Below are 13,363 nucleotides of genomic sequence, written 5' to 3' on the forward strand. Positions count from 1 at the left end.
TCTGTTCAAGCAGTTTCTTAGAGGGGCAAAGAATATAAGACCCCCACGTAGAGCTCCTACTCCTGCTTGGGATCTCAATTTTGTGTTGGAAAAACTTACTCTACAACCTTTTGAGCCTGCAGCTACTGCTGAATTGAAATACTTGTCATGGAAGACTGCTTTTCTGTTGGCTATTACTTCTGCAAGAAGGGTGTCGCAGGCCCTTATGGCAGTAGAGCCCTTTTTGATTTTCCATAAGGATAGGGTATCATTACGTACTAATCCTTCCTTTATGCCTAAGGTGGTTTCTAGTGTGGCTTTAAACCAAACTATTCATTTGCCTACGTTTTATGCAGACCCTCAAAATAAAGGGGAAAAGATTTTGCACACTTTAGATGTACACAGGCAATTGCGTTATTATTTAAGCAGGACTAAGGATTTTAGGCAGTCTCAGCAGTTGTTTGTTTCTTTTGCTTTGAGTTCACAGGGCAAGCCTGTGTCAAAACAAACTATTTCTAGGTGGATTGGCTTTTGCATTGCATTTTGTTATTCCCATCATGGCAAGGAGATTCCAGCTGGGATTAGGCCTCATTCCACTAGGGCTACTGCCACTTCAACAGCATTTCTAAGGGGGGTGGCAACTAAGGATATTTTGGAAGCAGCTACTTGGAGTTCAGTGCATACTTTCTCTAAGCATTATCACCTTCCTATCTACTCTAAGTCTAGGGCTGGTTTTGCCACAGCTGTTTTACAAGGCATGTTGTCAGCTCCTAATTCTTTATGATTTGCCAGCCTCCCTTACCTCTGCTTTGGGATTCTACCCAATAGTCAGGACTGCAGCAATGGAAACGAAGAACATAGTACAGTTTTGTACCTACCATAAATGTAGATGTTCGAGGATTCCATTGCTGCAGTCCAATTTACCCTCCCTCCTTCCCCTCTGTGTTTAGGGGTGGTTGTGTAGGTGAGTTTACATGTATATATTTTTGTATATATTGTTGTATATATTGTACATGTTTTTGGTGCAGGTATTTTGGGACTTGTCTTTTTAGGGTCTTCTGACATCTGGGGCAAGAAAAGACTGAGGATATGACGTCGGTCATGCGCATTAGTACCCTGACGTACTGACGTCAGTCTAATGCGCCCTGACCGACGTCAGCCTTATACTCTGGTATTCGGGCCGACTGGACGCGGACTATACCCAATAGTCAGGACTGCAGCAATGGAATCCTCGAACATCTACATTTATGGTAGGTACAAAACTGTGCTTTCACAAACTTCTACAAACACAGAAAAGCTCTGCAAAATTTAGAAATGTTTTGGCAAACTCAGAACAACTTTTGCAGCATTAGAGGAGGTTAGAAAATATCAGGAAAATGTTGAAACATCCATCAGTTCAGTAACAAACAGATTGTGTTTCTTTAACAATTGCAAACTGAAAAAAAAGTGATGAATTCAACCATATCAATAAATGCAGCACAGAACTGTTATATAGCACTGAGAAAGTTAAAGCAAGTTCAAAAAAACTAGTATCAGCTTTGTAGATCCACAGATAATTTTAGATTCAAACCAAGGTGTTGTAGATACAGGTATCTAAACCAGGCACAGGAAGCTCTGAATAAATGAGAACAGTCTCACAAAATTATAAAGCTTTTACACCAGTAGAATGAATGACTTTTACACAGTTAAGCCCTCAGGCCATTCAGATAAATACACAATAAGCCTTCCATCATCAGTTCCCAACTCAGATGGGTTGAATCAGCCCGCCGCACCCAACAGAATGGAAAATAAAATCCTTTTAATGTAAAACAAACTGGTTTTGAGCTGAAGTGCAGTAACAGATACTTTACAACAAAAAAACTCCTGCAGAATCAGGAATCCTTGGAAATAAGTTCACAAACTTCTTCAAAAACAGAAAAACTGCAAAACTTAGAAATATTTTGGCAAACTCAGATGAATTTTGGCATACTTAGGACAGCTTTTGCAATATTGGAGGAGGTCAGGAAATATTAGAATACTGTTAAAATGACCTAAGAGACAATGCAGCAATTGCCTTATGCACACAGACAACCCTCTCCTCCTACCACCCAACACGACCTGTGAGAGATGCACTTATATAGCCAAACTGGAAGCAAAGCTCTCTTCACCAAAGGCTGGCCTAGACAGTCAAGAGGAGAAGGTAAACACTTGCACCGCACCACACTCATCACATAGTCCCTCAAAACCTACACCACCAAAACACACACACACAAGCACAAAACACACACCTACATTCGCGGAGGCTCTCAGTACAAATCAGCCCAATCAACAGAGACCTCCAAAGCAGAAATGCAAGCAACCTCCACCCCCCAACACAACCCAAATGACACATAGCCCACATACTCGGTGTGCCACTCAACTACAGCCCATAAGGCATAACTTACCCAACACTCTAGTCATAGGTGACTCTATAGTCAGGCACACTGATGATCCACTCACCAGGCTAAACAAGGAAAAAGTTACTGTCAGCTGCCTGTTAGGTGCCAGGATCTGCCACATAACGCATGCACTCAGGTCACTCGACAACAAGTACAACTATGACTCTGTCATTGTCCATGTTGGTGTGAATAACCTGAGACGTACCTCCCTGGACAACATGAAAAGAGACATGGAGGAGCTCTCCGATCTTGTAGCCCAGGCAGGTATGACCCTAGCCCTGAGTAGCATCCTGCCATCACCCAGAATGACACCACAGTACAAGGACACAATGATTGACTTTAATAATTGACTAAGCTTCTGGTGTCATTCTAAGGGAATCCAGTATCTGTCTGCCTGGGATGACATGATTGATAGACCACTCTGCTTTGCCAGAGATGGCCTGCACCTGTCGCCCTTGGGATTCCGGATACTGGCAAAGGCTCTTGCCACTCCTATAGTGCCTTTTTTAGACAAGGTTCAAATGACAAATTCACCACCGTAACAGATGCAAGCAAGCAAAATCTGAGGGTAATGCTACTCAATGCTAGAAGTCTAAACCTCAAAATGCACTCACTCGAGGCACTCCTTAAAATGGAGAACATTGACATCTGTGCAGTGACAGAGACCTGGTTCAAAGCTCCAGAGAGCACCCCTGCATTACCAGACTATAATTCATACCACACCTTTCGACCACCAAACACGGACCGAAACACTAAAGGTGGAGGTGTGTCCATATTCATTAAGGATATCCACACCTCCAAGCTAGTTGCTCAGCATAATGCATCCGAGATTATCCAAGTTCAACTAACTCTGGGCAAAACCACAATCCAGATTGTAGATTGCTACAGACCCCCTACCATGCCCCAGGATTCCCACTCCTCTTTTCTTGATACACTGGAAAATATTAAGGTACAACCCAACACCCTAATAATGGGTGATTTCAACTACCCTACCATTAACTGCGAAGACTACTCCTGTACCTACTCTTTTGCTCAACGTTTTCTGGAAATCATCAATTCCAAGGCCTTGGATCAACTTATCCATGCCTCCACTAGGGGTAGCAATATCCTAGACCTGGTCATCACCAATATGGTGACCGGTGTTCCACACCAGAGGTCAAGCTCCTCATTGGTCAGATCCAACCACAAGCTAATCACCCTAGACATCCACATCCCACTCCCACCCCCCATTAGGAAAACAGTCATAAAAAATGTCTCCAAAGCCAACTTCATACTTCTTAAGACAGAAGTGGCAAACTTCACGACACCCATGCAGATGGACAATAGAGGTACGACTGCTGAGTCCTACACAAATGCACTTTATAAGCACTTACACGAGTGCATGGATCATGCTATCCCTAACAGAACCAAGATGCTGTCCTCCAAAAAAAGGAAGCCAATCTGGTGGTCTTCTGCCATAAACAAACTCTACAACAGAAGAAAGAAACTGTTGCAAAAAAGAGTAAAATCCCACGATTGGAGGAATTCCCTTGTCAGCCTCAGTAAGAAGCTGAGATCCCTCATAAAATCCTCCAAAGCTAGTTATGAAAACAAAAATTGCCACTGATTTTAAAGACAACCACAAAGCATTCTATACCTATGTCAAGAATCTCAATGGCAACAGTCAGATCTGCTCTGAGTTACAGCACAACGACACTAAATGTACAGAACCAACTGATATTGCCAACATCCTGGCAGATAGGTTCAGTGCTAACTTTACCACCCTCTCACCCCCTAAAGGGCCCATCTTTATACCGGAAGAATGCAAAGTTCCTGTAATCACCGCTGTACAGGTAAAAACCTCACTCTCCAAAGCCAAGATTGCAGCACCCATGGGACCTGACAACATCCTAGACTGCCTTCTACATGAACTACAGAATGAACTGGTACCCTGCCTAAGTACCATGTTCAGTCATAGCCTCACCTCAGGCTTTGTGCCCATTTAATGGCGCACCGCGACAGTTATCCCACTCCACAAAGGGGGGGGGGGCCACAACAGACCCTGGGAACTACCGCCCCATTAGCCTGACGGGCCTCGTCTGCAAGGCCATGGAACGTATCATCATGGAACTCCTAAACAAAGACATTGGAGATCTCCAAACTCTGGACCCCACACAGTTTGGGTTTGTAAAAGGCAGATCATGTCTCCTAAATCTGATAGACTTCTTTGAAGTAGTCACCAAAGCCATAAATGAGGGTAAGGTGGTTCACACAGCCTATCTAGATCTTGCCAAGGCGTTCGACACCATCCCCCACTCTGGAATTATAGATAAACTCACTAAACTAGATATAAATCCCTATGTCACAAGATGGGTTGCCAACTGGCTTACTGACAGAACCCACACTGTGAAAGTAGCAGACTCCAAATCAGGCTTCAGACCAGTGACAAGTGGAGTACCACAGGGTTCAGTCCTGGGTCATCTCCTGTTTGGTATCTACTTCTCTGAAGTACAGGCTAACATAGAAGGTCTTTGGCTAACTAAATTCGCAGATGACTGCAAACTAGGAGCCGTAATCGAAACTCCTAACGATGTGGACATCCTACAAAAGGGCCTTACTGAGACAGATTCCTGGTGTCAAAGACATGGTCTCAAGCTCAATGCCAAAAATTGCATTGTCATCCCCTTTGGTAAAAACTCTGTACCCATGAACCACCACATAGGCGGTAGTCTACTTAACACCGAAAGTGTGATAAGAGACCTTGGGACACAGGTGGACAGTAGTCTCTTCTTTGATAATCACATTGCTACAGTGGTCAGGAAATCCTTCTACATGGCACACCTCATCACAAAAGGTTTCTCATCCAGAATAAAAGAGGTCATTGTCCCCTCTACTCATCACTCATTAGACCCATTATAGAGTACAACGCCTCTTTTGGTATGTACCTCACAAGACATCTACAACTGTAAAGGCCGCAAAAATACCTCACAAAGAGGATTACTGGCCTCAAACAGATGCCTTACGCAGACCGTCTCAAAAAACTCCAGCTTTACTCCGTCACATATCGCCTACTCAGAGGCGATCTCTGCCTAACATACAAAGCTATGTCAAACCCAGAGCTGTTTGACATGCTCCACTTAAAGAAATCCCAATCCCTCCTAGTTACATGCTCTAGGGACCTAAACCTTGTCACCACAATAAACAGAACATGCTGGAGGGATAGATTCCTGTCCCAGAAACTTCTCATACTCTGGAACAGACTACCTATCTATGTCAAACAGAGCTACTTATTAGCACTCTTCAAGAAAATTCTTGATGATTGGATGGGTAATAAGAAATTCACCCGGGGATCACTTCTGTGGTTCTGCTTGACAGGGGCACAGGAAAATAATTTTCTTGGGTGGCGAAAGCCAGGGTACCTTTTTGGCTAGGCTTGTATAGGCCCTAGGGCCAATAGCCTAGTACTTACCTATGAACAGTAACAAACAGATTGCATTTCTTTAACACGTCCAGGCTGGAAACGGTGATAAATTCAACCAAATAAATAAATGCACTTGAGCTTTTCCATGTTCAAATCACCATAGCCAAAATCCAATACCACTTCCTTGCAAGCTGTAGATACCCCTCTATAAGCCAGGGAACCCATACCATGTATTTAAACTGATTGGAAACACCATCCAATCCAAAACCATATTCATGGGTGGCTTTAATTACCTCACTATTAACTGGGAATCATGTATGACACTAAAGGTACAGGCACAGAAATTCGTGGATTTTGTAAGCACAAACTCCCTGGACCAGATTGTCAATACACTAACCAGGGGTGCAAGCATACTGGATTGAATCCTCACTAATATGGTAGACTGCTGCACAGCCCCTAGTGCAGTGTCTTCTCTGGTAAGGTCAGACCACAAAATGGTCTCCTTTGATGTAAAAATAAGACCTGGAACCCCAGCTAACCCTGGAATATTCAGGAACTACTGTAAGGCTAACTTCCTACTATTTAGTGATAACCTGGCGAAATGTCAAGCCCCAGTAAACTCTGAGAACGCTGCTGCCTGTGTAGAACTGTTTACAGAAACCCTATGTAATTATTTTAACAAGTGCACAGAGGCTGCTGTATCTACCAGGAAGAAGTACAGAACTAACTCAAAAAACAGGCCAGCCTGATGGAATCGCAACATCAGTAGGCTGTATAACATAAGGAAGAAAATCATGGTAAAAATTAGGAGGTGTAGCACCCAGCAGGATAAAAGCACACTTATCAAACTAAAGAAAGAAATCAGAGGGCAAATAAAGTCTACCAAAGTCAAAGTTGAGGTAAATGTGGCCTCCAGCCAAGGACAGCCACAAGGTATTTTTAGCTATGCACAGGCAGTACAAAGTTTTGTGTAGAGCTCATTGTAAGTGGAGCCACCTATACTGAACCAAAAGATATAAACCTTTTGGCTGACAAATTCAGCTCCAACTTTACACCTCTCTCCACCTTAACCTTCCTTAAGGAAATACCATTAACATAAATCCCTTTGTTATCATTAGGTAACAGGTCCTTAATGGTCTCTCTAAGGCTAAGAACACTGCATTAGTGGGCTTGGACAGTATCCCAGGATGTCTTCCAAATAGCAGAAACATGACCGTTTAGGCTGTCTGAATTGCTGTTTAACTGTAACTTCCTAACAGGCTTTCTGCCTCATGAATGGTGAACAGCAACAGTCATCCCTCTGCAGAAAGTGGCCATCTACAGACACTGGAAACTACAGACGCACAAGTCTCACTAGTCTCATATGCAGCGCTGTGGAATTATCATGGAAATAATCAATAATCGCATACTAAACCTCAAGAAACTGGACCCAACCCAGTTTGGTTTCTTTATGGACAGATCATACCTTCTGCTCCTGGTGGATTTTTTTGTGATGGTCACCAAAGCAATGGATGAGGGCAGAATGCTTCACACTGCCTACCTTGGCATGGCCAAGGCATTTGACATTATACTCAACTCTGGTATTGTCGACAAACTCAAGAGGTTAGGTACAAGCCCTTGTGTCACCCCATGGATAGCCAACTGGCTCACAGACAGGACCCAGGAAGTTAGAATTGTAGAGTCCACCTCTACAAAGAGGCTTGTCACAAGTGGAGTCCAGGTGGGATCGGTCCTGGGACCACTTCTTTTTGGCGTTTACATCTCTGAAGTCAAGGACAATGTGAATGACCTCTGGCTGACTAAATTTGCAGATTGCAAATTAGGAGCTGTCCTTGAATCCCCCACCAACACAAATATTCTCCAGGAAGGGCTGACGCAGACAAATGGCTAGAGTCAGAGCCATGGACTAAAACTAAATGCCAAGAAATGCATTATAGTATCCTTCGGGAAGTTATCCACCCTTGGTAACTATCATATTGACAACACACTACTTAGAGTTGACCCAGTAGTCAGGGACTTGGGGACACACATTGATGGTAAGCTAGCCTTTGACCTTCACGTGTCTACAGTAAGGAAATCATTCTATGTTGTGCAGTTTATAAACAAAGGTATGGCATCTGGGTCCAAGGAAGTCATTGTTCCACTGTACTTGGCATTCATCAGACCTGTCATTGACTACAGTGCCCTCCTAACCAGGCATATCCAAAAAGTGGAACATCCACAGACGTTTCTCACTAAAAGAATACAGGGCATAAATAACATGTCCAGTACAGACTGCCTCAAGGCCCTATCCATGTATTCTGAGTTGTTCAGGGGAGCTCTATGCCTAGCATACAAGGCATTGTCAGATCCCACTCTGATGGATCTCTTGTATATCCGCAAAACAAAAAGCATCAGAATTACCCATTCTAAAGACTTAAACATTGTCTGTGATATAAATTGGACCTGCTGGAGAGACAGGTATGTATCCCAAAGACTATCCCTTCTCTGGAACAGACTCCCCATTCAATGTGAAGCAGAGTTCCTCCTAACCCAATTCAATTGTAACTTGGATAATTGGATAGAGAACAGGAAATTCCTCCCTGGTTTGATACCTGTGTCTCTAATGGACACAGGCAGCCTGTGAATGGTTCACCCCCCCCCCCCCCCAGGTCCCTGTTTGTAAATGTTTCCTCTCCCAAGCTCTTGCTTACACTTAACAACGGTACCAGAACTTGTCAGAGATTTGGATGCATGGCTAAGCTTAAAAAGGCCCTTGTGGTCGTTAGCTTAATAAACACTTAACCTATAAATGCAGCACAGCACTGTTAAATAGCACTGAGATCATTGGAGCAACAGCAAAAAAAACAAGCAAATAAATAAATAATTATATCAGCATTGTAGGTCCACAGATGTATTTTAGATGTAAACCAAGATCTTGTAGTCACAGGTGTCCAAGCCAGGCAAAGAGAAGCTTTGAATAGATATTAGTTTCACTAACACAAAATTAAGATCCCAAGGTGGGGCCACAAGTTTACTTAGGCCTCTTATGCAAAACCCCTTTCAAGAACATTTTAACATGTGACCGCTTTGAAAGAGGAGGATCCATGTGCAAACTGCTGAAATGGCTGGTAAATGCACCTTGACAGAGGAATAAGGAAGGCCATAGGATAGTATCTCACAAAAATATTGTAAAACCGAAGAGCAAGTAGACCTGAATAGGTGTGGTTATGTTGCTCGCACCAACTAGGAAACCATTTTCGTTTGCTGAGATATGATATTCTAGTAGCAGACTTTCTTATCTCCATTAGTACCTGCTGCACATCCTCAGAAACAGGATAAAAGGAGCTAAAAGGAGTTGAGATCTAATCATCCAGGCAATCAGTTGAAGATTTTTGATGTCGGGGTGTATCAAACACCCCTGTTCTTGTATGAGTAGATCCATTATGTGAGAAAGCTTGTGGTAATTGCCCCTGGCCATTTCTAAAGAAGGGAGAACCATGGTTGCCTGAGAGAAAAGGGAGTCACCACAGTGATCTTGTGAGATTCATTTTGCATCTTCAGAAGTATCTAGATATTGGTGAAAAGGGTAGAAAGGTTTGCAGGAACATTCCTGTCCAAAGAAAAGAAAAAGCATCTGTCTTTCAGGAATTCTTTCATAGAATCCTGAAACAGAATTTTGGCAGTTGATTGTTCAGAGAGGAGGCAAAGAAATCTACTTGAGGAAGTCCCCACAGATGATCAAATCTTGGAAGATCCCTGGATCTAGTTTACATTAATGAGGGTCTGCCCCGGTTCTGCTCAGCTTGTCTGATAAACACTTTTGCTCTCATGAACGTATGATGCATGTAGGATGAGATTGTGCTGTGAAACAATATCCAAAACTAACATGGTTAGTCTGCAAATGGAGTAGGACCTTGTTCTCCTTTGCTTGTTGGATTACCACGTCATTGTGGTATTCTCTGTTACTATTTGAAGAGGTCCTGGGGCAAAGATGGTTCAGATAACTGAGTGCCTTGATCAGGTCAAGCATCTTCTTGATATTTATGTGTTTGTATCTGTCCTTACCTCTGCACTTTTATCTCTCTCTTGAAGCTTCTCTCCAAGCAAAATCTGAAACATCTGTGGTGACTGACTGCATTGGAGCAGGGAGAAAGAAGAAGAGACCCTGATTTAAGGATATCTGTTCTTTCCACCAACTGATTTCTCTTCTGACAGACCCCAGTACTGGGATCTGAAAAGATAAAGGGTGTTAATGTTGGGACCAAAGAGATTTCAGATACCAATGTATCTTTCTCATATGGAGTCTTGACAGGGGTATCATGAGAATCATAGATGCCATGAGATTCAAACTCTTGAGGTATTCACTCACAGTAACCAAAGTCTGATTTTCATACCTTAGAAATAGATTTAAATAAAGATTTATTTTTACCTGTGGAAGAAACGCTCTTTGAACTGAGGTATATAGTTGACATTCCAGGAACACAGTTCTGTGTGAGGAATGCAAGAAAGACTTCTGAATGTTTTCTTGGAATCCCAGCTTGTGCAAGAAATCTCCCATCAGAGAGAGATTTCTGACATTTTCAAAAAGGCTCCGCAAAGATCAGCAAGTCATCTAAATACAAAAAATGCAGGCACCTTGTAGGCTTGCAATGAGCTATAACTGAAGCTAGGCACTTTGGACTATCCACTGCATCAAGAGTGTTCACAAAGGGTAAGGTAGAGAATTGATAATGTGATCCAGACTCAGACCATAAGAAACGTCTGATGTCTGGATGAATAGGGATGTGATGATAAAACATATTTTAAGTCTAGTGTTACTGGAAAAACTAGAAAGTGGAAGAGGCAACAGGTTGTGAAGTAACATCATTTTGAATTTGAACACTATCACAAGTGGGTATAGGAAAGCAAGATCTAGAACTGATCTCCAAGCATTTTCTTTCTTTGGGACTAGGGACATCCTTGAATTAAAAATCTTCTCCATCTTGGAAGGAGGAATTTTATCCTTCACTCCTTGGGAGAGCATGTGATGAAGAACAGGTGGAAACAACACAGTCTGATCTGCAGGATGAGGAATGATGCCATGTAAAGGAGGAATTTCCCCCGATTGCCATCTGTAACACTGATGAAAAAGGACCAGAGCCAATGGGTGGTTGTCACAAGACCTTTTGAAAAGTCATTCAGACTTGTTGGAGTGTGTTTGGATTTGGGAGGCTTGAGACTTTTTTGGTACCTCCTTGCCATTTCCTAAATGTCTGTTTACCTGTATTCTGTGGAAACTGTTTAATCTGTTTTTTTTTTTTTTATTTATTTATTGCTGAAATTTGATGAGGAGAAAGAAAATCCCTTGAACATTTTAGAAAGAGAAGGCTGAAAAATCTTAGAGATTCCTTGGATCAGCTTGCCCCTTTTATCACACATTTTGATCGCCTTTGCAGCAGAGGGGCCAAACACTAAATCTTTATCCAAGGGATAATTTAAAATCTGATTTTTAACATCATTTGGAAGGTTCTAAGAATGCAGTCAAGCAGACTTCCTTAAAACCATACCAGTGGTCATAGCCCTGGAGTAAGTAACAGAATCATACACCTACTGCAAACAATGAGTAGTGGCCTGAGCAAGTTATTTTTTGACAGGAAAAACACAGTAAAAGGCACTTTCAAAACACTATGGCAACCTTATAATGTTAAAATAAGCACATTTTCTCCACAGAAAATATTTTATAAGTTAGATAACACCACTTTTAAACTGACAGAAACAATTAAGTGCTCCATTAAAAAGTGCATTAGTTTGGAGACTGTCCATTACAACACAACATTCATAGCTTTAAAATGACTTTCCTAAAAGGGAAAGTAATAAAACAGTAAAAAAGTAAGTCCCCCCACCAAAAGGGAACTTATCTGCCCAGCTAACGAAAGCACAAGCCGACCATTGATCCTCAAAAGCCTCAGAGGAGTGTACTCTCTGGTGTCAGTAAAGCTCTGAAGGGCTTTGCATCCAAAGTCAGCTCAGCTGGAGCTGCTTGACAGTTTAAGTACGTGGAAGGTGCCCTGAAACTGTGGAGAAGCTGTCCTGCTTGTTATATCCTTTGCAGGTTATAACCCATATAGCTAAGGCTACTGCAGCAGTGATCAGTATGAAGAACATCACAAGGTGTATCCATTTTCTAACCTTTGATCTAAGTTAAATACCACTGTTAAGCACTAAATGTTGATACACTTGTATCTTTTGGAGCAGTAGTGCATGCATTTTTCCTTGCTATATAATCTTGAGTATTTTTCTGTAGCCATGACTGGCTTCAGTATGATGTGATATTTAGAACTTTTCCCAGAATTTTAGGACTTGCAGTGTCAAATCTGCAGCTTTTAGTGGGTATACATGGGATTGCAGAGCTTAGATATTAAGGAGCTTCTTCTTATTGCACCATCTGAGGTTGAGTGATTATGGAGTTAATATACTTAGAGAGACAGGGATGTGGGTGAAACGTGTGAAGTTGCCCACTTCCTGAAAAAATAATATTTTGGCTGTGCTAAACACAGAGTTGTAGCAGGGCAATTTGTACTCTGTATATTCCTCAAGTTTGGAGCAAAAAAAAAAAAAAAAACAGCTAAAAAGATAATGTGTTCCAGCAGCAGGCAAAAAGTTATTTATTTATTTTATTTATTTTACATTTGTTAACCGGGCTAGTCCAACTGGATATATTTCCATTTTCAGTGGAGGCCCAGGGAGAAAAGATCCACAGTATCATTAAAACATTTATAATGTACAAGTATAAGAAGGAAAAAAAAAACAAAATAATCGTGTTGATAAAAATAATGAGAGATCAGTAGTTAAAGTCATACAATTTAAGCAAACACAGTATTCAGATAGAATTCTTACAGAAATATAAAGAAAAAGTATTTAGTTAAATGTAGATAGAGAGCATTTGTCAAGGAGAAATCAGCTAAATATGAAACATAAGACTTTCTTACATTAAGATATGTGAGGTTGTTTACACTATGTTCATAGTTTAATACATCTGCTATTTGCAACAAAAACATGAGGCAGTTACCACTGCTTAAGGTAAGTGGAGAGAAAAAGGAGAAGGGAGGCAGTATAGGGAAAATGGCAAAAGCGAGAGCAGACAAATTAGAAAGGGTAACAGCAAGGGCAAAGCCAGAGTGTTTTAATGTGTTGCTTGAGCCCTTTTTTTTTTTTTTTTTAAAGAGCGGGAAGGAGGGAATTGCAGTTGTATCTGATGGCAAAATGTTCCAATGTTTTCCAGCAGTATTTGAAAACAAGGAATCACCTGCCAAGTTATTAGACTTGCTAATGCTAGCTAGGAGTTTAGTGGAAGAGCGTAAGAAATTGAGGTTTGTATAGGGTGTAATAAGGTTAGAGAATATCAGTATGTTGTTAGGTTGGTAGAAAATCTTATGAACAAAAGTAAGTTGGGAAAGTAGCAAGATGTTTTGTAGATCAAGCCAGTCTAGCTGCTGTAGGTTCAGACAATAATGAGTTCTAAAGGGGTTTCCAGTGGCAAATTTGGCAATATTATTATAGGAGTTAGCAAGTTTAGTAAGATTATTTTCCTTTAGGTTAGTAAATA

General features: G+C 41.5%; 1 protein-coding gene across 1 annotated transcript in view; it reads left to right on the plus strand.

Annotated features, from left to right (window-relative positions):
* The window catches only part of WDR54 (WD repeat domain 54), a 1,113,980-nt gene that overhangs the window by 96,746 nt on the left and 1,003,871 nt on the right, over nt 1-13,363 (plus strand). The gene's annotated exons all lie outside the window — the stretch shown is intronic.

Source organism: Protopterus annectens, chromosome 2.part2 (genome assembly GCF_019279795.1).
Source record: "Protopterus annectens isolate FY-2018-M chromosome 2.part2, PAN1.0, whole genome shotgun sequence".
In the NCBI taxonomy this organism is placed as follows: Eukaryota; Metazoa; Chordata; order Ceratodontiformes; family Protopteridae; genus Protopterus; species Protopterus annectens.